This window comes from Hyla sarda, chromosome 5, assembly GCF_029499605.1.
Source record: "Hyla sarda isolate aHylSar1 chromosome 5, aHylSar1.hap1, whole genome shotgun sequence".
Classification (NCBI taxonomy): Eukaryota; Metazoa; Chordata; class Amphibia; order Anura; family Hylidae; genus Hyla; species Hyla sarda.
Window position 1 is genome coordinate 35,859,442 of NC_079193.1, and position 25,991 is coordinate 35,885,432.

A 25,991-nucleotide genomic window follows, 5' to 3' on the forward strand; every position below is an offset into this window, starting at 1 on the left:
AATCGCAGAGACCCGGCGCGCGCGCGCCCTAGGGAGCGGGGCCGCGCGCGCCGGGACAGAACAGACGGGGAGCGAGTCAGGTAGGGGAGCCGGGGTGCGCATCGCGAGCGGGCGCTACCCGCATCGCGAATCGCATCCCGGCTGGCAGCGGGATCGCAGCGCCCCGGGTCAGAGGACGTGACCGGAGCGCTGCAGCGGAGAGAGTGAAGCGAGCGCTCCGGGGAGGAGCGGAGACCCGGAGCGCTCGGCGTAACACCTACCTAATGTGAGGAACTGCTGCCTACCTAATGTGGGGGCCTTCTGCTGCCTACCTAATTTGAGGGAATTGCTGCCTACCTAATGTGGGGAACTGCTGCCTAGCTAATGTGGGGGAAACTGCTGCCTACCTAATGTGGGGGAACTGCAGCCTACCTAATGTGGGGGCCTTCTGCTGCCTACCTAATGTGGGGAAACAACTGCCTGGCTAATGTGGGGAAAATCTGCTGCCTAGCTAATGAGTGAGACTTCTGCTGCCTTCCTAATGCTTCTGCTGTCACCAGACATAACTGTATGTAATCACTTATATGGTCTGTGGTAGTAATGATGTGGGTTGATGTCTGTCTTTCGCCTGTGTATCAGAGGTCCTCCTAAACTTAGGTGACAGAGTAAGTATTCTCATTCTGCATGTGCAGGCGTGATGAGGGTGTGGTTAGGGGTGTGGCTTGTCCCTCTTCGCTCTCAGCAAAAATTGGGAGGAATATTTCTACGTCTCTATACACATCAAGCAGAGAAGGGGAACAAGCAGTCTAAACTGTGTTTAAAGCCCTGGAGTGAGATCTCTTACACAGTTGCCTCTTTGCACTGTCTGCAGCTGCTGTGTCTCTCTAGGCACTTACCTTCCCATCTCTCTTCTCCTTCCTCCCCCTTCCATAGACTTGTAGGAGCATCTGTAATTTGATCACAGACGACAGTTGGATGACAGTTAAGTTGAAGGGGGGGGGGGAGAGAAGCTAGATGACAGAAGAAAGAAGCATTTTTGTCTGATAAGAAATGAGTCTTATTCATTTGTACTATTAATCTAAATTCCCCCAAAATAACCCTAATATAAAACAAAGGGAAAAGTACACACAGACAAACCAATAATTTGTAACAAGATATACCTTTATTAAACAGACATGATAAAATTCACATAAAAAATTTAAGTAGACACCAAAGCACAAACAGGAGAATACATATAGACATAGGCACACAATTATGGGACCTCAGGATGCAAGGACACATATAACTTAAGAGTTAAACACCACATAACATAATAGAGCTATATACAAATAAGCTTAAGAATACAAATGGGTGATATCACTTACAGAAAGTACTGGAAGCAAAGCCAGAGGAAGCAAAAAAGTTAGAAAAGACCCATTGTAGTGCCCACTCCATATATACCTACCCTTACTCTATGTAAAGTTTTTGGAAATTACACTTTACTCTTTAAAGGGGTATTCCAGTGGAAAACATTTTTTTTTTTTACTCAACTGGTGCCAGAAAGTTAAACAGATTTGTAAATTACTTCTCTTTAAAAATCTTAATCCAGTACTTAAGTAATTCCAGTACTTATCAGTTGCTGTATACTAAAGAGGAAGTTCTTTTCTTTTTGAATTTCTTTTCTGTCTAACCACAGTGCTCTCTGCTGACACCTCTGTCCATGTCAGGAACTGTCCAGAGCAGGAGAGGTTTGCTGTGGGGATTTTCTCCTACTCTGGACAGTTCCTGACATGGACAGAGGTGACAGCAGAGAGCACTGTGGTCAGACAGAAAATAAATGTAAAAAGAAAATAACTTCCTGTGGAGCATACAGCCGCTGATAAGTAATGGAAGGATTAAGATTTTTTAATAGAAGTCATTTACAAATCTGTTTAACTTTCTTGCACCAGTTGATTAAAAAAATAAGTTTTCCACTGGAGTACCCCATTAAGCCATAGTGACAAATCTTTATACACATGCTGCCCAATTCTTGAGGGGTAGGCCTAGACATTACAGCTATATTTACTATGGTATACATATGAATTTGAGGATCTTAGTGCACATTTTGATCCAACTGTGTAATCCCATCAGTATTGACAAGGCACCTCCTCAGATGGGACCTATAAAAAACAGGCTTATCTCTTTGGGGGAGATTTAACAAAACCTGTCCAGAGGAAAAGTTGCTGAGTTGCCCATAGCAACCAATCAGATTGCTTCTTTCATTTTTCACAGGCCTTTTCAAAAATGAAAGAAGCGATCTGATTGGTTGCTATGGGCAACTCAGCAACTTTTCCTCCCATCTGAAGAGGTGCCTTGTCAATACTGATGGGATTACACAATTGGATCAAAATGTGGACTAAGAACTCCAAATTAATAAGTATACCGTAGTTAATATAGCTGTAATGTGATTCAGAATAATCCATTTAATGGTTGTTTACATATATCTTAGCACTTGCAGAGTCCTGCCTTGTCTTTTACGTACAATATGTTTGCTTTTATTGCAATTTCAAACAATACAATATCAAGAATTATATCATTTTCAACCAGTGAAATATAGAATTTCCAAGTCAAAAGACAGGGCGACAATGACTTCACAGTCACACAAAGCGGTTTAATGCATGGGGGCACAGATGGGCAGCAATAGAGATATAAAATTGTGGATCAGCACAATGTAAGCGTGAAAATCTAGCTGAGTTATAGGGAAAGAAGTTCATCTGCAGTAAATTACTGGAATACAGCAGGGTTGCTGGAAGTTTGCCTCACAACATATGGACCGCTGAGCCTTCCAAGTATCGAGTTCCACTTTCGCTGTGAATTTGTTTTTATTCGACATCCTCATGTGGTTAATCCCATTGTTATTTATATGAGCCAGCAAAATACAGAACAAAACACACAAGGCACATCCTGCGATCATTACAAAGCAAAAAGAACGGTAACTGATCCTTGGTAATAGAACCTAAAAACAAAACAAAAACATTAAAAAGAAACAAATATCAGAACAATTTCTGTATGCGTGCCAACCAATATGTCTGCCATAGCTGCTCCTACAGGGGTAATAGCCAATAGGGGAAATTTATCAAAACCTGTCCAGAGGAAAAGTTGCCCAGTTGCCCATAACAACCAATCAGATTGCTTATTTCATTATTAACAAGGCCTCTGTAAAATGAAATAAGCAATCTGATTGGTTGCTATGGGCAACTTTTCCATTGCACAGGTTTTGATAAATCTCCCCCATCTATGTCTGCCATACCACCTTCTGCAGGTGGCAGCCAATGTGGCTTCCATAAAAGCTTCCAAAGAGCTAACCGTATATGTTTGCCATTACCTCATGTGTATCATTGACAACCAAGATATCTACCATAAGAGCTTCTTCAGGGAACAGCCAATACAGTTTTCATATCAGCTTCTGCAACAGCTTTTGCTGAGAACTAGAGATGAGCGCACTTTTTAAAAATTCGATTCAGCCGATTCGACAAATTTCCCCCCCAAAATTTGTTTCGGTCTGAATTTATTTGCAGCGAATCACTATTAAATACAGCTATTTCTGGGCTTCAGAGAGCCTCAATAGGGGTGTAGAACACTTTGCTTTGTCGTAACACGCATAGGGAGTGTACTGTGTTTGTGAAATAATACTGTTATTCAGTATGACATGCAGATTACTGGCATTGCTATTAGAATCACTGCTGCAGAGCATCTGGATGTGGCAGCAGGAAGACCATATGGCATCAAAATTGAAGAGATGAAAGAGATTTTTTAATCTAATTTTTATTTAATTTAATTTGAATTAACTTAAATTTTTTAGTACCCATTCTGGTAAGCATTGAGCTGGCGGTCTGCCGCGAGCCGAACTACCACCTGTTAAAGGCCTTGCCTGAACAGCAAATGTTTTATCAGTTATGGTTCATTGTTATCGCTCCAACCAGTTTCATTGGATTCTTGTGGTAATTCCAGAGTTAATATATGACGACGACTAGAGAGGAGTGAATGAATTTTTAAAAAATTTGATTCGGCCGATTTGGTTTGCTCATCTCTATTGAGGACCCATCGGAGGGCAAGTCTGGTGCCAGCAGCCGTGGTAATACCAGTTCCAAAAGTGCAAAAGTTGCTGCAGTGTATAAGTTGCTACAGTGAAAAAGTTTCTTAAAATTGAGCTGGCGATCCGCCGCGAGGCCAGCTACTACCTGTCCCAGCCCCTGCCTCTCAGTGCACCCCCATGCTCATGAGTATCCACTTCAAAAAGGAGGGACTGCAGCCCCAGCAATTTGGACAGGAGCACATTCAGCTTCTGTGCCATTGGATAAAGCTAAATGTGGCTGCAGTGAAATTGGATTGGATTCTTGTGGTAATTCCACAGGTAATATATGACGTTGACAACCATAGGGTTTCAGTTTTGAAAAGATTACATCGATTTAAATTTAAGATTTTGATTAGATTTACAAGTTTACTGTCCCGAGTGCTCAAAGCGTTTACTTTGAACTGATACTGTATGACTAGAGGTGGCAGCAGCTCAACGAGACCATAGGGCCTCACAATAGAAAAGATTAAAGATATTTTTGAAAGTTTAAATTGAAGATTTTAGATAGACTACAATTTTAAAATTTTAATTTAAGGTGCCAACAGCATAAGGAGACCATATGGTGGCACAATGACACAGCCTGGAGGTGGCAGCAGCATGAGGAGACCATATTGTGGCAGAATGACACAGCCTGGAATTGGCAACAGCCTGATGAGACCATACAGCCTCGCAATTGAAAGGATTAAAGATATATTTTCAAATTTAAATTGAATATTTTAAATGGATTGCCACAAACATTTTTAGGTAATGTCCCAGCTACATGAGGAGACCACATGGCAGCACAATCACACAGCCTGGAGGTGACACCAGCATGGGGAGACCAAGATGGGGCAGAATGACCAAGCCTTGAGGTGGCAGAAGCAAAAGGAGACCATATGGTGACAGAATGACACAGCCTGGAGGTGGTGGCAGCCTGACCAGACCAAAGGGCCTCACAATTCAAAAGATTAAAGATATATTTTCAAATTTAAATAATTAAGTAATGTAATGTATGTACACAGTGACCCCACTAGCAGAATAGTGAGTACAGCTCTGGAGTATAATACAGGATATAACTCTGGATCAGAAGAAGGATAAGTAATGTAATGTATGTACACAGAGACCCCACCAGCAGAATAGTGAGTACAGCTCTGTATTACAATACAGGATGTAACTCAGGATCAGTACAGGGCAAGTAATGTAGTGTATGTACACAGTGACCACACCAGCAGAATAGTGAGTACAGCTCTGGAGTATAATACAGGCTTTAACTCAGGATCAGTACAGGATAATTAATGTAATATATGTACACAGTGATCCCACCAGCAGAAAAGTGAGAACAGCTCTGGAGTACAATACAGGATATAACTCAGGATCAGTACAGGATAAGTAATCCAATGTATGTACACAGTAATCCCACAGGGAGTATAATACAGGATGAGAATGTAATAGGGAGGCATAAGAAGAATGCCCATACTACCAAAGAAAAAAAAAACTTGTACTCACCTCCAGTGCTCCTGCTGTGCCCTGCTACGATCCCCAGGTGCAATCCTCTTCCTGAGCTGCAGCGTGTTGTCTGCCCGGTGTGAAATCGTGGCCCAGTGTGTTATAAAGCTGCTGAGCCAACCAACGACCATAGTGATGTCCCGCCTCAGACAGTTAAGCAGCAGCATGACACACTGGGGCCCGATGTCACTCTGGGCCCAAGCTTCATACTGCAGCTCAGGAAGAGGATTGGACCGGAGCAGGGCACAGCGGGAGCGCTGGAGGTGAGTACAGGTTTATTTTTTTTATATACCTGTAGAATGGACATTCATCTAAAACTTCCTCTGAACTGATCAGGTCCACCGTAGCAAAATTGCTGTGTCCTCATCAGTTCAGACGGCGAGCGGAGGGTCCCTATCTTCCTCTGGTTTATCCAATCAGCCCCTAAATGTAAATAAGCCCCTTCCCTATTAAAAGTTTTGATCACCCCCCTTTTACCCATAAAAAAATTAATGTAAACAAATATAAACATATGTGGTGTCGCCGCATGTGTAAATGTCCGAACTATTAAAATATAAGGTTAGCTAAACCGCACGGACAATGGCGTACCGGTGAAAAAAATGCCAAAGTCCAAAACTTTGCATTTTTGGTCACTTCATGTACCATTAAAAAATTTATAAAAAGTATCAAAAAGTCCCATCAAAACAATGGTACTGATAAAAACTGCAGATCATGGTGCAAAAAATTTAACCTCATATAGCCCTGTATGCGGAAAAACCAAAAAGTTATGGGGTCAGAAGATGACAATTTTAAACATACTGATTTTTGGTGCATGTATTTATAATTTTTTTAAAGTAGTAAAATAAAATAAAAACATACATAAATTACGTATCCTTGCAACCTCATGGACCTACAGAATAAAGATAAGGTGTTTTTACCGAAAAATGCACTGTGTAGAAACAGAAGCCCCCAAAAGTTACAAAATAGCATTTTTTTTATTTGATTTCACTCCACAAATAATTTTTTTTTTAGTTTCACCACAGATTATGTTATAAAATAAGTGATGTCATTACAAAGTTCAATTAATGATGCAAAAAAAAAAGCCCTTATATGGGTCTGTAGGTGCAAAATTGAACGCGGTATGATTTTTGGAAGGTGAGGAGGGAAAAAGGAAAGTGCAAAAACGAAAATTGGCCAGGTCCTTAAGGCCAAAATGGGCTTGGTCCTCAAGGGGTTAAGGATGCAGATATTAGGTAGGAAGGTGGCTGGGGTGATTAGGTATGTGGGGACAGGGGGGGTTATTGGGGTAGGCAGGTGGGGGAAGGTAGGTAGGTGGGGGGGCAGGCAGGGGGGGGCAGGCCGATGAGGGGGAAGGAGGGAGGTGTGTAGGTAGCTGTGTAGATCCTAGGTTACTTGTATGGTGGCACTGGCAGGTGGTTGCAAGGCCTGGCCTTACATGCAACATTCAGCAGCAACACAGGCAGTAAGACAGGTGGCAGTTCGGGCACAGGCTGAGGCAGACTGCCGGCTGTTGGCGCATGCACATCTCCCATGCGCTCCTATCTGCCGGCCTGCAGCCACTGCTGTACTCTTAAAGGGCCGCACGCCACAGAGGCTGCCTGGGAGGTAAAAGAACAAACGTCTGTGCCCCCCCTTTACAGAGTGGGCAGCTGTGCCTGAGGTGACTGCCTCATGGCAGCTACGACTCTGGTAAGAGGTATGAGAGACTCCTCTAACCACATCCTTAGTTATCAAGCAGGGTGCTAACAAAACAAGTGCTCTACCAGCTTATCAAGTGATGCAAGATGATCTTTGTCCCCTGCCCTGCTTTGTATCCCTTTCATTGGATTTGAGCACTTCCTGCTTAGAAACGAAAGCTCCCAAAATTTGACCCACAAATAATATTAGTTTGATTTCACCATAGATTTGTTTTTGGTAAAATTAGTGGTGTCATTACCTAGCACAATTAGCGGTACAAAAAGAAGCCTCATATGGGTCTATAAGTGGTCTATAAGTGGAATATTGAAAGCTTTATGGCTATTAAAAGTGAGGAGGAAAAAACAAAGATGCAAAAATAGAAAAACCTCCCATCCCGCCGCTGGGACCCCCGCGATCTCTGTGCAGCACCCGGCGTTCGTGTAGAATGCTGGGTGCAGGCGGCAGGGTTGTGACATGACGGCCATGCCCATTGTGACTTCACACCATGCCCCCTCAATGCAAGTTTATGGGAGGGGGCGTGGCAGAAGCATCGCCCCTCCCATAGACTTGCATTGAGGGGGCGTGGTGTGACATCCCAATAGGCGTGGCCATCACATCATCACCACACCGCCCGCTCAAAGCGTTCGGAACAAAATGTTTTGAATGCTGGGGCAGAGAAGTACTAGGACATGTCCAATGTTGTTTGCTTTTTTGAAGTGACAGGCACACATTTTTGTTTTAATAAGTTATGTGAAGATGTTATCGAAAAATGGTGATTCCCCTTTAAATGTGACAAGCTGTTGAGGATGCGGCAAATATTCCCCACCGCAAATCAACAGAATGGATCTCATATGTTACGATGTGGCCTGCAGACATGCTAAACGCACATAGTGCTAAATTTTATAATTAATTTTAAAATGTCATCTGTATGCAAATGACATGCTAATTGAATTTCATGCAATCTCCAATTATAGGAATATTTTTTAAATTTTTTAATTTTTATTTATTTTTTTACAAAAAATGGAGAAAGCTTTGCAGGGAGCGAGTTTATAAACCAGAGCTGCATGAGCTGTTTGGTAAATGTGTATTTTATTTTTAATTAGAAATTAATATCCCATAAACTAATAGGCTCCTGTCATGGTGCCCATAGAAACGATGATATTAGGGCAGCCAAAAATAAAAAAAAGAGAAATGTTTGCAGTTAGGAAATTCAAAAGGAATTTAGCAAATTATATAAAACAGTCTCATTTGTCCCTGTGTGAACTATTACATAGACTTATTCAACTTACTTTATAATCTCAATAAATATATTGCTAATAAGATGCTTTCTTGCAGCCATTAAATGGACATTTTAGTATCCATACCAAGGAAGCAATACATCACGGGGGCAGGACATGCTCAAATGAGTTGGAGAGCCACAGGCTGACACCACTGGCCTAAAGAGAATTTTAGTCTTATCTTACTATGCCTTACACTGCAGCTCTGCTTCTTCAAACTACTGCATAATAACTCAAGCCAGCTGTCCTGCTTCCAGAGTCCTGCTTGTCCTCAGTGTACAGAGTCCTGCTTGTCTTCAGTGCACAGAGCCCTGCTTGTCCTCATTGTACAGAGCCCTGCTTGTCCTCAGTGTACAGAGCCCTGCTTGTCCTCAGTGTACAGAGCCCTGCTTGTCCTCAGTGTACAGAGCCCTGCTTGTCCACAGTGTACAGAGCCCTGCTTGTCCACAGTGTACAGAGCCCTGCTTGTCCTCAGTGTACAGAGCCCTGCTTGTCCTCAGTCTACCGAGCCCTGCTTGTCCTCAGTGTAAAGAGCCCTGCTTGTCCTCAGTGTACAGAGCCCTGCTTGTCCTCAGTGTACAGAGCCCTGCTTGTCCTCAGTGTACAGAGCCCTGCTTGTCCTCAGTGCATAGAGCCCTGCTTGTCCTCACTGTACAGAGCCCTGCTTGTCCTCAGTGTACAGAGCCCTGCTTGTCCTCAGTGTACAGAGCCCTGCTTGTTCTCAGTGTACAGAGCCCTGCTTGTCCTCAGTGTACAGAGCCCTTCTTGTCCACAGTGTACAGAGCCCTGCTTGTCCTCAGTGTACAGAGCCCTGCTTGTCCTCAGTGTGCAGAGCCCTGCTTGTCCTCAGTGTACAGAGCCCTGCTTGTCCTCAGTGTACAGAGCCCTGCTTGTCCTCAGTCTACTGAGCCCTGCTTGTCCTCAGTGTACAGAGCCCTGCTTGTCCTCAGTCTACTGAGCCCTGCTTGTCCTCAGTGTACAGAGCCCTGCTTGTCCTCACTGTACAGAGCCCTGATTGTCCTCAGTGTACAGAGCCCTGCTTGTCCTCAGTGTACAGAGCCCTGCTTGTCCTCAGTGTACAGAGCCCTGCTTGTCCTCAGTGTACAGAGCCATGCTTGTCCTCAGTGTACAGAGCCCTGCTTGTCCTCAGTGTACAGAGCCCTGCTTGTCCTCAGTGTACAGAGCCCTGCTTGTCCTCAGTGTACAGAGCCCTGCTTGTCCTCACTGTACAGAACCCTGCTTGTCCTCAGTTCACAGAGCCCTGCTTGTCCTCAGTGTACAGAGCTCTGCTTGTCCTCAGTGTACAGAGTCCTGCATGTCCTCAGTGAATAGACTTTTGCGAAAATCCAATGGGCATTTTGTGGTCATGGTTTCCTAGGTGCACAGTTTATGCACTGATTTGTGATATGTGACTTTTGTAAAAGTCGCACAGTTTTGCACAACAACCACTCCGGCTGGGACGAGCCTCGTTGGGTTGACTAACAACTGTATCCCATATTAGTTCTGTAAACATTAGCCAGTTTTGATCAAAAGTTGCAGGCATCTTGATAAACGCAGATACACTTGTGCCCCACAAAGGCAGAATAAAAAAGCATTTGCAGATGTTAATAAATTACCCTTTTTATCAGAATGTTGAACCCAAATCCTACAGTTCTTGACTTGAATGGGATAATCCTGCAAACGGAACCACCAAGGGGACAGGTTTTAAAGTGTACCTGTCAGGAAATAAACAATAAATAAATGCACCAGGCTTACTCTTTCACTGGAGCTGATCCTGTCTGTGTGCTTAAATCCTTGTTTGTATCCGTTTATGGCTCCAAATTTGATTGCTTATGATACTCTCACTGCTTGCTTATGATACTCTCACTGCTTGCTTATGATACTCTCACTGCTTGCAGTTCCTTTGTTTGCCCTCACATCTCATGTGGGAACTTCCTTCCTCATTCCTCTGAGCAGACAAGTGTCTGCTCTGTGGCTCTGTGACATGTTTCATCCTTTTACGGCTCCTTATTACCTTGTTCATGTTGCTCACATTGCATGCAGTTCACTAAGGGAGAGGAGGAATACCCTTGCTTTCCTTCACATCTCATGTGAGAACTTAATTCCTCACTCCTCAGAGCTGACAGCTGTCTGTTCTGTGCACTGAGCTCTGTGACAAACCCCAGGCTCACACAGTAGGCTGATTGTGAAGCCGTGAGCCTGCACGAGGCCCTGCTTGTCCACCCACACTTCCTCTATTTTGTTTCAATACGGAAACACACAGGCAAAAGCTGCAGGAACAAAACAGCATTCTAGACAGTGGAGGAACCTCCTAGTGGTAAGAAGTATGGAGGATTTTTTCACCTAAATATATACACATTTTTTAACCAATATATATTACAAATATACATATAATGTTATTATCTACAATATATTAAAAAGTTTTTGCTAATGACAGTGCCCATTTAAGCAAAACCCACCCAACTGGATGATTGTTGGTCTATCAATCGCTGATCAGTGGGGTGCCAATATGGCACCCCTCACCAATCATGTGTTCAATGCCCTGCACTACACAGTAAATGGAGCTGAAAGCCCAGCGCCTTTCATTACATAGTGGTAGCATAGGGTAACTGCAGCTCAGTATATAGGAGCTGAGCTGCAGTTAGCCGGGGCCACTATTGTACAATGAATAGTGCAGGGCGACGAACAGCTGATCAATCACTGATAGGTGGGGTGCAGACTGCTGGAATCCCCCTAACTAGCAATTGATGGTCTGAACCAGGCGTTATCATCCTTTGGCACTGCAGATGTTTACCTCCGGTGATGCTTTGGCATCACTATGGCTGTTTGGCTACACGAGCGATGTCCTAAAATGCCACCAATCATATAGTACTGAAAAATCCCTTTACCAATAAATCCAAACAGGAATTAACAGTACAAACTGTTCCGAACGCTGGAGCCGGTGCTGGGAGCTTGTGACGTCATAGCCCCGCCTCCTCATAATGCCAAACCACGCCCCCTCAGTGCAAGTCTATGGGTGGGACGTCACAGTCATGAGGGGGCGGGGCTATGATGTCAAAAGCTCCCGGCATCGGCTCCAGCGCTCGGAACAGTTTGTTCCAAACACTGAGCAGCGGAGTACTCCTTTCTCCTACAGCCATTCTCCTTTAAGAGGTTTTCAAATGGACACTTTTGTAGCCCTCAGAATTATAAGGGTCCTAATAGAGTACAAGAGAGCGGTGTATTTAAACAGAAGATGATTTCTAATCTGAAATTGAGGCGACATACGTGTTCATATAATTAGATTTGTTGCAGCATAAGCAATTATTAGGCCTGGCAGCAATTAGAGAGATAATGATCACATTTCTATCTGTGAGTAAGTGATGGACGGCTGACACTTGCCTTTATATGTGCAGCCGGCTGTGCTGGGAGAAACGCGACACAGTCTGCTGGAACTGTGAAGAAGAGCGGCTTTACACCCCAAGAACTAATGAAAAGTGTATGCAAATATGCACTGGCCTCTTATTATGTTTTTATGGGGACCAATGGGGAAAACTGAACTGCTGGTATACACACATCACCTTTTAATTTCAATGATGGGGCCATCAATAATATGTGGTCAACTCTTCTTAAAATTTTAGAAACTATGCTTCATGGCATCAGATGCTGTAAGACAGTGTTTCCCAACCAGGGTGCTTCCAGCTGTTGAAAAACTACCAATCCCAGCATGCCCAAACAGCCTTTGCTATGCAGGGGAGGGGAGGGTTGCCAGTGCAGACTATCCAGGAAGGGGTGTGGGGGGGGGGGGGGGCTGAGGGTGTTGTCAGGGCTGGCCCTGCCTATAGGCAAAATAGGCCGCCACCTAGAGCGCCCTCTTGATGGGGGTACGGCTCTGCCTGCTGCAATAAAGTTGGCCAGCATTCCAAGCACCTGCCCATCAAGCAAAACCCCACCACGCTACCCTTACCCAACCCGTACTATAATAATCAGCTTTTTTCAGCCTACTGGAGGAGCATAGCCGAGGCAAACAGGGGCAATCACTTAGGTCAGGTGCGTCCAACATCCTGACATTGCGCGCACCTCCATACATTGGGAGGAGCCAATGGACAGGTCAAGGGGCGGCAAAATTAGCTTTTGCCTAGGGTGGCAAAAATCCTTGCACCAGGCCTGGGTGTTGTGGGGGCACATCAGTGCACATTGCTATCCACCAGGTGTGTGGGCAGTAGAAGTAGTGCAAACTGTTTTCCACAAGAAGTGGAGTAGAATCAGTACACATTGCTGTTCACAGGAGGGGGTCTATGAGTCCCAATTAAAGGGTGCAAATACTACATAAAGGAAGGGGGGATGGGGTGTGCCCAGTTATAAAAAATATTCTGTGGTATACCGGGAGCTAAAAAGGCTTGGAAACACTGCTCTAGACAGATAGATATTACTTACAGTCCCTGGTTTCTATTCTCCTAAGGGGGTTCTAACCCTTGTAGTTCCACAGATTCTCTACAATGCCCAACTTCACGGCAATCAGTTACAGTAAGTCACTTCAGCTACCCTGATGATCAGGAAAGCACAATGTTCAACTTCTCTTTGCTGTCCCTATACTGCATTTAGTATGCTTTGCCCCTCCTAAAGATTCTCCTATCATCTTGATAGATTTGCTTTGTTTTGTTTGTTTTTTTAGCTTGATTGTGACCACCTTCACTTGCATTGATACCTCTTTGGACTACATATTAAGAGATTCCATGAACAGTGACCAAATGCAAATTGAATACCTGGAGCCAATTCTTGTAGTTGTAGCCACCTGACACCGATTCCCAATAGCACTATTTCAAACAGTTTTTCTTCTCCTCCATACCAGCATGCCTGCTCAGCCAATCACTGGTCCCAGTGATCACCTGCCTTAACCAGGGATAAGCTGGGCAGGCAGTTCCTAGGTGTCAGGTTGAAGAATTGGAAATACATGCAGCCGGGATAACAATAACGCGTTTCAGACGGTCTTGCCAGCCTTACTCATACTGCCAGTATACTCCTTTAAAGAGGGGTACTTCAGAGGAATAAAAAAATGCAGATCAACTGGTTGCAGAAAGTTATTCAGATTTGTAAATTACTTCTATATAAAAATCTTAATCCTTCTAATACTTATCAGTAGTGTTGCTCGTGAATATTCGCAATGCGAATTTTATTCGCGAATATCGCATATTCCCGAATATTCGCAAATATAGCACTATATATTCGTAATTACGAATATTCTTTTTTTTTTTTACTTAATTTTTTTTTTCACAGTACACATCACAGTGATCATCCCTTTCTGCTTCAGCTTGTGTGGTGTAAAGAAGACTCTAATACTACTGTGTGAGACCGGTGTGCGGATTTTCGCATATGTGAAAATTAGCATATGCTAATTTTCGCATATGCGAATTTTCGCTTATGTTAATTAATGGATATGCAAATGTTTGCATATGTTAATTTTTGCATACGCGAATTTTCGCATATGCGAAAATATACCGAGAATATTACGAATATTGGCGAATATATGACGAATATTTGTCCATATATTCGCGAATATTCGCGAATTCGAATATATGGCCTATGCCGCTCAACACTACTTATCAGCTGCTATGGTGAGCCACGGGGTGTGGTGTGAGGTGTAAGGGCAGATGTTGTTGCCCGGGGTAGATGGTATTAACCCCATTGTGTTCATGATGCCAGGGCATGATTTAACCTTAATCACCCGAAGGTAGCACCGCTAGACCTTGGTTAGGCAGGGACAAATAATAGTCCAAGGTCAGGTTAAGGTTAACGGTAGCTTTTATTGAGGTAGACAGATGGTACAGTCTATACAGTCGGCCAGGATCCAAGAGAGGTGATCAGTAACACAGGGGGCCTCGCAGCTTACTGGAACTTGCAGTAACTTGACAGTGTGGTGTCCCGGTACAGGACCTTGTCCTGTCCCTTGTGTTCAGTCCCCTCAGCTAGAGCTCCTCCATCTCCACAGGGCTCTCCTGCAGGGCTTTCCCCTTGGTCGCCTCATATAATTGTATTTACATGTCTATTATTTAATGTATATGTATAATAAATGTATAGGACCTTCCCAGGTCATCTTATCTACCGTTGTGAATGTACGTATGTTTAAGGACCTTCCTGGGTCATGTGATGTACCCAAAGTTCACAGGGTTCAGGACTTAAAGGTTTGATGCCCAATGAACTTAGTCCAGCCTCCTATTATATAAAGAGCTGTAGTCTGTAAATTCTCTCTCTTGGTTCCTGCTCTTGTTCCTGCACTCTCTTGAGACCTGGACACTAAAGAAGCACAATCAGCATATCTTCAATCTCAATTCATCTAGGCCAAAGCCTAAAGAACCAGCAGCCACTAAAACCGTGAGTTAGAAAGCTTAACCTACAAATCCTGTATGACTACTATTCTACTCAAAACTTATAATTAGTAGCACAGTGGCCTGCTTAAAGCTCATTGCTATCAGTCCCAGCAAAGCCTGTGAGGAACCTGCATCCCGGTTGCCTTAGGAGAAACTGTTTCATTGTAAAGACTGTTGCATAAAAGTTCAAGTAAAAGTTTCCAGTTATCTCATAAAATCTGCTATGGACATTCCATTTATTATCCCTGCCGTTTGTGGGCCGGTTGGCGGCATGATCTTCAATACTAAGCAAACCGCACCCTGGCTTCACAACAAGTAAGGGTTAATACCACCAGACCCTGTATTAATATTGCAACACCCCAGACACCACAACTGGCCACACTGGCTATACTTGACTTGACTGAAGATGATGACAGATGATAAAGACGACTTGACTTACTGACTTGTGGCTGCAATTTAGGTTGAGGCCTCCAGATGTGCTGGACACTGGCTCCGAGACGTCTGGACTGGACTGAACCTCAGCAGGAAAGAATCACAATAGAGAGATTGCAGCTCCTAACTATCTAATAAAGGCAAGGAGCCCATAGGCTACCTGTGGGTCACCTGGTGCTCTCTGGGTAACAAAACATATGACGTAAACATGTGACAAACATTACCATGTGACTAACAATCATGTGACCAACGTCAAAGGTCCTTTACACTTAAAATACAACCTATTCACATTATAGGGGAACACTGCAGGACAGTCCTGTGGACGTACAGGGACTCAACCTGACAGGCCTGTAGGAGCATATCCTGTACTGGGCACCACACTGCTGTATGCTTCAGAGAAAATTATGTAGTTCTTTCCAGTCTGACCACAGTGCTCTCTGCTGACACCTCTGTCCATGTCAGGAACTGTCCAGAGCCGGAGAGGTTTGCTATGGGGATTTGCTTCAGATCTGGAAAGTTCCTGAAATGAACAGAGGTGTCAGCAGAGAGCACTGTTTTCAGACTGGAAAGAACTGTCCACAACTTCCTCTGGAGCATGCAGCAGCTGATAAGTACTGGAAGGGTTTTGATTGTTGAATAGAAGTAATTTACACAGCTGTTTAACTTTCTGGTGCCAGTTGATTTGAAAAAAAAATGTTTCCACCCGAGTACCCCTTTAACCCCTTAACGACGCAGGACGTATATTTACGTCCTGCGCCGGCTCCCGCGATATGAAGCGGGATCGCGCCGCGATCCCGCATCATATCGCGTGGGTCCCGGCGCTAATCAGCGGCCGGGACCCGCGGCTAATACCACACATCGCCGATCGCGGCGATGTGCGGTATTAACCCTTTAGAAGCGGCGGTCAAAGCTGACCGCCGCTTCTAAAGTGAAACTGAAAGTATCCCGGCTGCTCAGTCGGGCTGTTCGGGACCGCCGCGGTGAAATCGCGGCGTCCCGAACAGCTGATCGGACACCGGGAGGGCTCTTACCTGCCTCCTCGGTGTCTGATCGACGAATGACTGCTCCGTGCCTGAGATCCAGGCAGGAGCAGTCAAGCGCCGATAATGCTGATCACAGGCGTGTTAATACACGTCTGTGATCAGCATAGGAGATCAGTGTGTGCAGTGTTATAGGTCCCTATGGGACCTATAACACTGCAAAAAAAAAGTAAAAAAAAGTGTTAATAAAGGTCATTTAACCCCTTCCCTAATAAAAGTTTGAATCCCCCCCCTTTTCCCATAAAAAAAATAAAACAGTGTAAAAAAAAATAAAAATAAACATATGTGGTATCGCCGCGTGCGTAAATGTCCAAACTATAAAAATATATCATTAATTAAGCCGTACGGTCAATGGCGTACGCGCAAAAAAAATTCCAAAGTCCAAAAAAGCGTATTTTGGTAACTTTTTATAACATTAAAAAATGAATAAAAAGTGATCAAAAAGTCATATCAAAACAAAAATCATACCGATAAAAACTTCAGATCACGGCGCAAAAAATGAGTCCTCATACCGCCCCGTACGTGGAAAAATAAAAAAGTTATAGGGGTCAGAAGATGACATTTTTAAACGTATAAATTTTCCTGCATGTAGTTATGATTTTTTCCAGAAGTGCGACAAAATTAAACCTATATAAGTAGGGTATCATTTTAACCGTATGGACCTACAGAATAAAGATAAGGCGTAATTTTTACCGAAATATGCACTGCGTAGAAACGGAAGCCCCCAAAAGTTACAAAATGGCGTTTTTTTTTCGATTTTGTCGCACAATGATTTTTTTTCAGTTTCGCCGTGAATTTTTATGTAAAATGACTAATGTCACTGCAAAGTAGAATTGGCGACGCAAAAAATAAGCCATAATATGGATTTTTAGGTGGAAAATTGAAAGGGTTATGATTTTTAAAAGGTAAGGAGGAAAAAACTAAAGTGCAAAAAGGGAAAAATCCTGAGTCCTTAAGGGGTTAATGTATCATGAAATTATTAGGTAGCTGGCTGCAACAGACTATGAGACTGCTGACCGATCAGTTGTCCTATTGTTTACGGGTCTATGACAATGCGGGACTAAGTATAAAATGGTGGTAGTTCCCAGTTATATTTTTTGACTGTGTCAAAATCTATTGTGGAGATCAACTGAGGCTAAATGCTAACATAAGTGTCGCTGTCCAAAGACTTCTGAACTTAAAGTTGGGACATTTCTATTTTTCTGTTTTTCATGTGTTAACCTGGTGACATTTTTCCTTTGGCTTTACTGCTCTAGTAAAATACGGTGAGATTTGCTTTCAGACGTAATTACATGAAGTTTGCTTTATTTTTGTCACAAGACTAAGATAAAGATTGATATAGCACATTTATTTCTGTTGATAAAACTGTGGAGCGGCACAATTTGTTTTATACACAGTTATGCTTTTATAGAGGGAGCTGATTTACACACATTTGCTCGTTGCAAAGTTTTGGCCTGTTTATGTAGAGATTATAACACTATACAGGGGAATCAATCACATTCTTAAAGGGGTACTCCGGAAGAATTTTTTTTTTTTAATCACCTGGTGCCAGAAGGTTAAACAGATTTGTAAATTACTTACTTCTATTTAAAAATCTCAATCCTCCCTGTACTTATCAGCTGCTGTATGCATCAGAGGAAGTTGTATTTTTTTCTGGAATTCTTTTCTGTCTGACCACAGTGCTCTCTGATGCCACCTCTATTCATGTCAGGAACTGTCCAGAGTAGGAGCAAATCCCCATTGCAAACCTATCCTGCTCTGGAAAGTCCCTGACATGGACAGAGGTGTCAGCAGAGAGCACTGTGGTCAGACAGAAAAGAAATTCAAGAAGGACTTCCTCTAGAGCATACAGCAGCTGATAAGTACTGGAAGGATTAAGATTTTTTTTCAATAGAAGTCATTTACAAATCTGTTTAACTTTATGGCACCAGTTGATCTTAAAAAAAAAATTTCACCGGAGTACCCCTTTAAGGTGAATATTGGGAGTATTCCTCTAAAGAAGCAGCAATAAGGTCTTGGAAACTTTTATACAACAGTAGAATATACAACCTGTACCTATAATAATACATAGATCATATCAAAAAGGAGAATTGTTATTATTAAAGGGAAACTGACAGCTGCTGGTACTGACTAATCAAAATGGTGTTTACCTTTTTCCTAGATGCCTTCATTCCCGATATATTGCTAAAAATTATAATATGTAAATGAGGGTGCTTTGGTGCATTTGGGGTGTTCCCTAGCCCCTTGGTGCACTGGTACTCCTGTCACAAGGAGGGGTTCCTGGTTCTGCACACTGAATGGTCTGTCTGCTTGGTTAAAGGGATTGTCCAGTGAAAATTGTATTTAACCTATGCACCCGGAATGCATAATAAATGGGGAAAAAAGCTTCTACTCACCCCCCCCCCCTGCTCCTTCATAGCCTCCTGTATGGGTGCCCAACCACAGCTGCAGATGTGTTACGCCGAGCGCTCCGGGTCCCCGCTCCTCCCCGGAGCGCTCGCTACACTTCCCTCACTGCAGCGCCCCGGTCGGTTCCACGGACCCGGGGCGCTGCGTTACTACCTCCGGCCGGGATGCGATTCGCGATGCGGGTAGCGCCCGCTCGCGATGCGCACCCCGGCTCCCGTACCTTACTCGCTCCCCGTCAGTTCTGTCCCGGCGCGCGCGGCCCCGCTCCCTAGGGCGCGCGCGCGCCGGGTCTTTGCGATTTAAAGGGCCACTGCACCGCTGATTGGTGCAGTGGTTCCAATTAGTGTTTACACCTGTGCACTTCCCTATATCACCTCACTTCCCCTTCACTCCCTCGCCGGATCTTGTTGCCCTAGTGCCAGTGAAAGCGTTCCTTGTGTGTTCCTTGCCTGTGATTCCAGACCTTCTGCCGTTGCCCCTGACTACGATCCTTGCTGCCTGCCCCGACCTTCTGCTACGTCCGACCTTGCTTCTGTCTACTCCCTTGTACCGCGCCTATCTTCAGCAGCCAGAGAGGTTGAGCCGTTGCTAGGGGATACGACCTGGTCACTACCGCCGCAGCAAGACCATCCCGCTTTGCGGCGGGCTCTGGTGAAAACCAGTAGTGACTTAGAACCGATCCTCTAGCACGGTCCACGCCAATCCCTCTCTGGCACAGAGGATCCACTACCTGCCAGCCGGCATCGTGACAGTAGATCCGGCCATGGATCCCGCTGAAGTTCCTCTGCCAGTTGTCGCTGACCTCACCACGGTGGTCGCCCAGCAGTCACAACAGATTGCGCAACAAGGCCAACAGCTGTCTCAACTGACTGTTATGCTACAACAGTTACTACCACAGCCCCAGCAATCATCTCCTCCGCCAGCTCCTGTACCTCCTCCGCAGCGAGTGGCCGCTTCTGGAATACGACTATCCTTGCCGGATAAATTTGATGGGGACTCTAAGTTTTGCCGTGGCTTTCTTTCCCAATGTTCATTACACTTGGAGATGATGTCGGACCAGTTCCCCACTGAAAGGTCTAAGGTGGCTTTCGTAGTCAGCCTGCTGTCTGGAAAAGCCCTGGCTTGGGCCACACCGCTCTGGGACCGCAATGACCCCGTCACTGCCTCTGTACACTCCTTCTTCTCGGAAATTCGAAGTGTCTTTGAGGAACCTGCCCGAGCCTCTTCTGCTGAGACTGCCCTGTTGAACCTGGTCCAGGGTAATTCTTCCGTTGGCGAGTATGCCGTACAGTTCCGTACCCTTGCTTCAGAATTATCCTGGAATAATGAGGCACTCTGCGCGACCTTTAAAAAAGGCCTATCCAGCAACATTAAAGATGTTCTGGCCGCACGAGAAATCCCTGCTAACCTACATGAACTCATCCATCTTGCCACTCGCATTGACATGCGTTTTTCCGAACGGCGTCAGGAGCTCCGCCAGGATATGGACTCTGTTCGCACGAGGCGTTTCTTCTCCCCGGCTCCTCTCTCCTCTGGTCCCCTGCAATCTGTTCCTGTGCCTCCCGCCGTGGAGGCTATGCAGGTCGACCGGTCTCGCCTGACACCCCAAGAGAGGACACGACGCCGCATGGAGAATCTCTGCCTGTACTGTGCTAGTACCGAACACTTCCTGAAGGATTGTCCTATCCGTCCTCCCCGCCTGGAAAGACGTCCGCTGACTCCGCACAAAGGTGAGACAGTCCTTGATGTCTACTCTGCTTCTCCACGTCTTACTGTGCCTGTGCGGATGTCTGCCTCTGCCTTCTCCTTCTCTGCTGTGGCCTTCCTGGACTCTGGATCTGCAGGAAATTTCATCTTAGCCTCTCTCGTCAACAGGTTCAACATCCCGGTGACCAGTCTCGCCAGACCCCTCTACATCAATTGTGTAAACAATGAAAGATTGGACTGTACTATACGTTTCCGCACGGAGCCCCTTCTAATGTGCATCGGATCTCATCACGAGAGGATTGAACTGTTGGTCCTCCCCAATTGCACTTCTGAAATCCTTCTTGGACTTCCCTGGCTTCAACTCCATTCCCCAATCCTGGATTGGTCCACTGGGGAGATCAAGAGTTGGGGGCCCTCTTGTTCCAAGGACTGCTTAAAACCGGTTCCCAGTAAACCTTGCCGAGTCCCTGTGCTTCCTCATGTAACCGGTCTCCCTAAGGCCTATATGGACTTTGCGGACGTTTTTTGCAAAAAACAAGCTGAGACTCTACCTCCTCACAGGCCTTATGATTGTCCCATTGACCTCCTCCCGGGCACTACTCCACCCCGGGGCAGAATCTATCCTCTGTCCGTCCCAGAGACTCTTGCCATGTCTGAATACGTCCAAGAAAATTTAAAAAAGGGCTTTATCCGTAAATCCTCCTCTCCTGCCGGAGCCGGATTTTTCTTTGTGTCCAAAAAAGATGGCTCTCTACGTCCTTGCATTGACTACCGCGGTCTTAATAAAATCACGGTTAAGAACCGCTACCCCCTACCCCTCATCTCTGAACTCTTTGATCGTCTCCAAGGTGCCCATATTTTTACCAAACTGGACTTAAGAGGTGCTTATAATCTCATCCGCATCAGAGAGGGGGATGAATGGAAAACGGCATTTAACACCAGAGATGGACACTTTGAGTATCTGGTCATGCCCTTTGGTCTATGCAACGCCCCTGCCGTCTTCCAAGACTTTGTTAATGAAATTTTTCGTGATCTACTATACTCCTGTGTTGTTGTATATCTGGACGATATCCTGATTTTTTCTGCCAATCTTGAAGAACACCGCCAGCATGTCCGTATGGTTCTTCAGAGACTTCGTGATAATCAACTCTATGCCAAAATAGAGAAATGTCTGTTTGAATGCCAATCTCTTCCTTTTCTAGGATACTTGGTCTCTGGCCAGGGACTACAAATGGACCCAGATAAACTCTCTGCCGTCTTAGATTGGCCACGCCCCTCCGGACTCCGTGCCATCCAACGTTTTTTGGGGTTCGCCAATTATTACAGGCAATTTATTCCACATTTTTCTACCATTGTGGCTCCTATTGTGGCTTTAACAAAAAAAAATGCCGATCCCAAGTCTTGGCCTCCTCAAGCGGAAGACGCCTTTAAACGACTCAAGTCTGCCTTTTCTTCGGCTCCCGTGCTCTCCAGACCTGACCCATCTAAACCCTTCCTATTGGAGGTTGATGCCTCCTCAGTGGGAGCTGGAGCTGTCCTTCTACAAAAAAACTCTTCCGGGCATGCTGTTACTTGTGGTTTTTTTTCCAGGACCTTCTCTCCGGCGGAGAGGAACTACTCCATCGGGGATCGAGAGCTTCTAGCCATTAAATTAGCACTTGAGGAATGGAGGCATCTGCTGGAGGGATCAAGATTTCCAGTTATTATTTACACCGATCACAAGAACCTCTCCTACCTCCAGTCTGCCCAACGGCTGAATCCTCGTCAGGCCAGGTGGTCTCTGTTCTTTGCCCGATTTAATTTTGAAATTCACTTTCGGCCTGCTGATAAAAACATTAGGGCCGATGCTCTCTCTCGTTCCTCAGATGCCTCTGAAATTGAACTCTCTCCTCAACACATCATTCCTCCTGACTGCCTGATTTCCACTTCTCCAGCCTCCATCAGGCAAACTCCTCCAGGAAAGACCTTTGTTTCTCCACGCCAACGCCTTGGGATCCTCAAATGGGGTCACTCCTCCCATCTCGCAGGTCATGCGGGCATCAAGAAATCTGTGCAACTCATCTCTCGCTTCTATTGGTGGCCGACTCTAGAGACTGATGTGGTGGACTTTGTGCGAGCCTGCACTATCTGTGCCCGGGATAAGACTCCTCGCCAGAAGCCCGCTGGTTTTCTTCATCCTCTACCTGTCCCCGAACAACCTTGGTCTCTGATTGGTATGGATTTTATTACTGACTTACCCCCATCCCATGGCAACACTGTTATTTGGGTGGTCGTTGATCGATTCTCCAAAATGGCACATTTCATCCCTCTTCCTGGTCTTCCTTCAGCGCCTCAGTTGGCTAAACAATTTTTTGTACACATTTTTCGTCTTCACGGGTTGCCTACACAGATCGTCTCGGATAGAGGCGTCCAATTTGTGTCTAAATTCTGGAGGGCTCTCTGTAAACAACTCAAGATTAAATTAAATTTTTCTTCTGCATACCATCCTCAATCCAATGGACAAGTAGAGAGAATTAACCAGATCTTGGGTGACTATTTACGACATTTTGTTTCCTCCCGCCAGGATGACTGGGCAGATCTTCTACCTTGGGCCGAATTCTCGTATAATTTCAGAATCTCTGAATCTTCCTCCAAATCTCCGTTTTTCGTGGTGTACGGCCGTCACCCTCTTCCCCCCCTCCCTACCCCCTTGCCCTCTGGTCTGCCCGCTGTGGATGAAATTTCTCGTGATCTTTCCACCATATGGAAAGAGACCCAAAATTCTCTCTTACAGGCTTCTTCTCGCATGAAGAGATTCGCAGATAAGAAAAGAAGAGCTCCTCCCATTTTTTCCCCTGGAGACAAGGTATGGCTCTCCGCTAAATATGTCCGTTTCCGTGTCCCGAGCTATAAGTTGGGACCACGCTATCTTGGTCCTTTTAAAGTTTTGTGTCAAATTAATCCTGTCTCTTACAAACTTCTTCTTCCTCCTTCTCTTCGTATCCCTAATGCCTTTCACGTCTCTCTTCTTAAACCTCTCATCCTCAACCGTTTTTCTCCTAAATCTGTTCCTCCCACTCCTGTTTCCGGCTCCTCGGACATCTTCTCTGTCAAAGAGATTTTGGCCTCTAAAAAGGTCAGGGGAAGAACTTTTTTTTTAGTGGATTGGGAGGGTTGTGGTCCAGAAGAGAGGTCCTGGGAACCTGAGGACAATATCCTGGACAAAAGTCTGATCCTCAGGTTCTCAGGCCCCAAGAAGAGGGGGAGACCCAAGGGGGGGGGTACTGTTACGCCGAGCGCTCCGGGTCCCCGCTCCTCCCCGGAGCGCTCGCTACACTTCCCTCACTGCAGCGCCCCGGTCGGTTCCACGGACCCGGGGCGCTGCGTTACTACCTCCGGCCGGGATGCGATTCGCGATGCGGGTAGCGCCCGCTCGCGATGCGCACCCCGGCTCCCGTACCTTACTCGCTCCCCGTCAGTTCTGTCCCGGCGCGCGCGGCCCCGCTCCCTAGGGCGCGCGCGCGCCGGGTCTTTGCGATTTAAAGGGCCACTGCACCGCTGATTGGTGCAGTGGTTCCAATTAGTGTTTACACCTGTGCACTTCCCTATATCACCTCACTTCCCCTTCACTCCCTCGCCGGATCTTGTTGCCCTAGTGCCAGTGAAAGCGTTCCTTGTGTGTTCCTTGCCTGTGATTCCAGACCTTCTGCCGTTGCCCCTGACTACGATCCTTGCTGCCTGCCCCGACCTTCTGCTACGTCCGACCTTGCTTCTGTCTACTCCCTTGTACCGCGCCTATCTTCAGCAGCCAGAGAGGTTGAGCCGTTGCTAGGGGATACGACCTGGTCACTACCGCCGCAGCAAGACCATCCCGCTTTGCGGCGGGCTCTGGTGAAAACCAGTAGTGACTTAGAACCGATCCTCTAGCACGGTCCACGCCAATCCCTCTCTGGCACAGAGGATCCACTACCTGCCAGCCGGCATCGTGACAAGATGCCACATCATATCGCTGCTCAGCCAATCCTTGCCACAGCGTTGCTTCACCCCAGTCAGTGATTTGCTGAGCGGGGATGGGATATTTTGGTCTGGGCTTATAGGTATAAGAACATTTTTCACTGGACCATCCCTTTAACATTAGCCAGGCCCAGCAAACGTGTGTGCCCACTTGACATAAACGATTATGGTGTATGCTTAGCTAATGTTAACATACCTTGCCACTTAGGCATCATTCACACAACGGAAATTCTGTTGCAGCACGGTCCCACTTTTTTAAATTGGATTCTGTTGCACCATGCACACTTCGGAAACATGGAATCCGTGGAAATTCTGATTCCAGCCTCTGCGGAAAGAATTGACATGTCCTCCTGCTCCACGGGTGGTTTCTATCCTCCTTGAGCTCGCCTTAGAACTCCTGCATTAAAGTTTGACAGGCGTACCCCCCCAGTCAAACGTCCTACCTGTGCCTCACCTCAGAATTTATTCTTTCTGTTAAATCCATTTGGAAATGCATTGCCATTTATGCAGACGGCACATTTTCAAGTGGTCATGTTCTGCCGGTGCCCCCTGTCTGCGCAATGTCTGCCGAAAATAATCCGGGAGGACATTCGGCAAAATTCTGCCGTATGAACACATCCTAAGGTACCCTATGTTTACATTAAAATCTACAGCAGAAAATCCTGTACCGTTCACACATACGCAGATTTGATGCGCAGGAATTGATGCACAGGATTTTCTGCTGCAGATTTTAATGTAAACTAAGTGACTGAGTATAGCTTCTAATTGGAGATTTTCCTATCCTTGGAGACGGAAAATAGAAATTTTATTAAGTACAAGAGATGAACATTATGCTAATCTTTCTTTTCTGAAATTTGTAGCAGCAAACAAAGGGTTAATCTTAAACATAGTAAGAAAAAAGTTTATGCACATAACATGGAATGATCCGTAAACCCTAATGGTACAGTCCAACATATATAATGCAGCAACCAATAATCTGTACTTTCCTCAGAGGAAGCTAAATGAATGAGTTGGGGATCTAGTTGTTACGCCGAGTGCTCCGGGTCCCTGCTCCTCCCCGGAGCGCTCGCGGCGTTCCCCTCTCTGCAGCGCCCCGGTCAGACCCGCTGACCGGGAGCGCTGCACTGACACTGCCGGCGGGGATGCGATTCGCATAGCGGGACGCGCCCGCTCGCGGATCACATCCCAATCTGCTTACCTGTTCCGGTCCCCGGCTGTCACGTCCTGCCACTCGCGGCTCCACTCTCTAGGGCGCGCGCGCGCCAGCTCTCTAAGATTTAAAGGGCCAGTGCACCGCTAATTGGTGCCTGGCCCAATCAGTCTAATTAGCTCACCTGCTCCAGGCCTATATTACCTCACTTCCCCTTCCCTGCATTGCCGGATCTTGTTGCCTTGTGCCTAGTGAAAGCGTTCCTGTGATTGCCTTACCAGTGTTACCAGACCTTCTGCCGTTACCCTTGACTACAAACCTTGCCGCCTGCCTCGACCTTCTGCTACGTCTGACCTCGCCTCTGTCTAGTCCTCCTGTCCCACGCCACTCTCAGCAGTCAGC

At 45.7% G+C, this 25,991-nt stretch overlaps 2 long non-coding RNA genes across 2 annotated transcripts in view; one reads left to right on the forward strand and one right to left on the reverse strand.

The window, feature by feature from the left end:
- The first annotated feature begins 2,271 nt into the window (after window positions 1–2,271).
- Window positions 2,272–25,991, forward strand: part of LOC130273062 (uncharacterized) — a 35,342-nt gene continuing 11,622 nt past the window's right edge. The window contains exon 1 of the long non-coding RNA XR_008843858.1: window positions 2,272–2,374. This is a non-coding gene — a long non-coding RNA (uncharacterized LOC130273062). The remainder of the gene's footprint in view (window positions 2,375–25,991) is intronic.
- Window positions 2,381–25,991, reverse strand: part of LOC130273063 (uncharacterized) — a 224,993-nt gene continuing 201,382 nt past the window's right edge. Inside the window, exon 6 of the long non-coding RNA XR_008843859.1 lies at window positions 2,381–2,953. This is a non-coding gene — a long non-coding RNA (uncharacterized LOC130273063). The remainder of the gene's footprint in view (window positions 2,954–25,991) is intronic.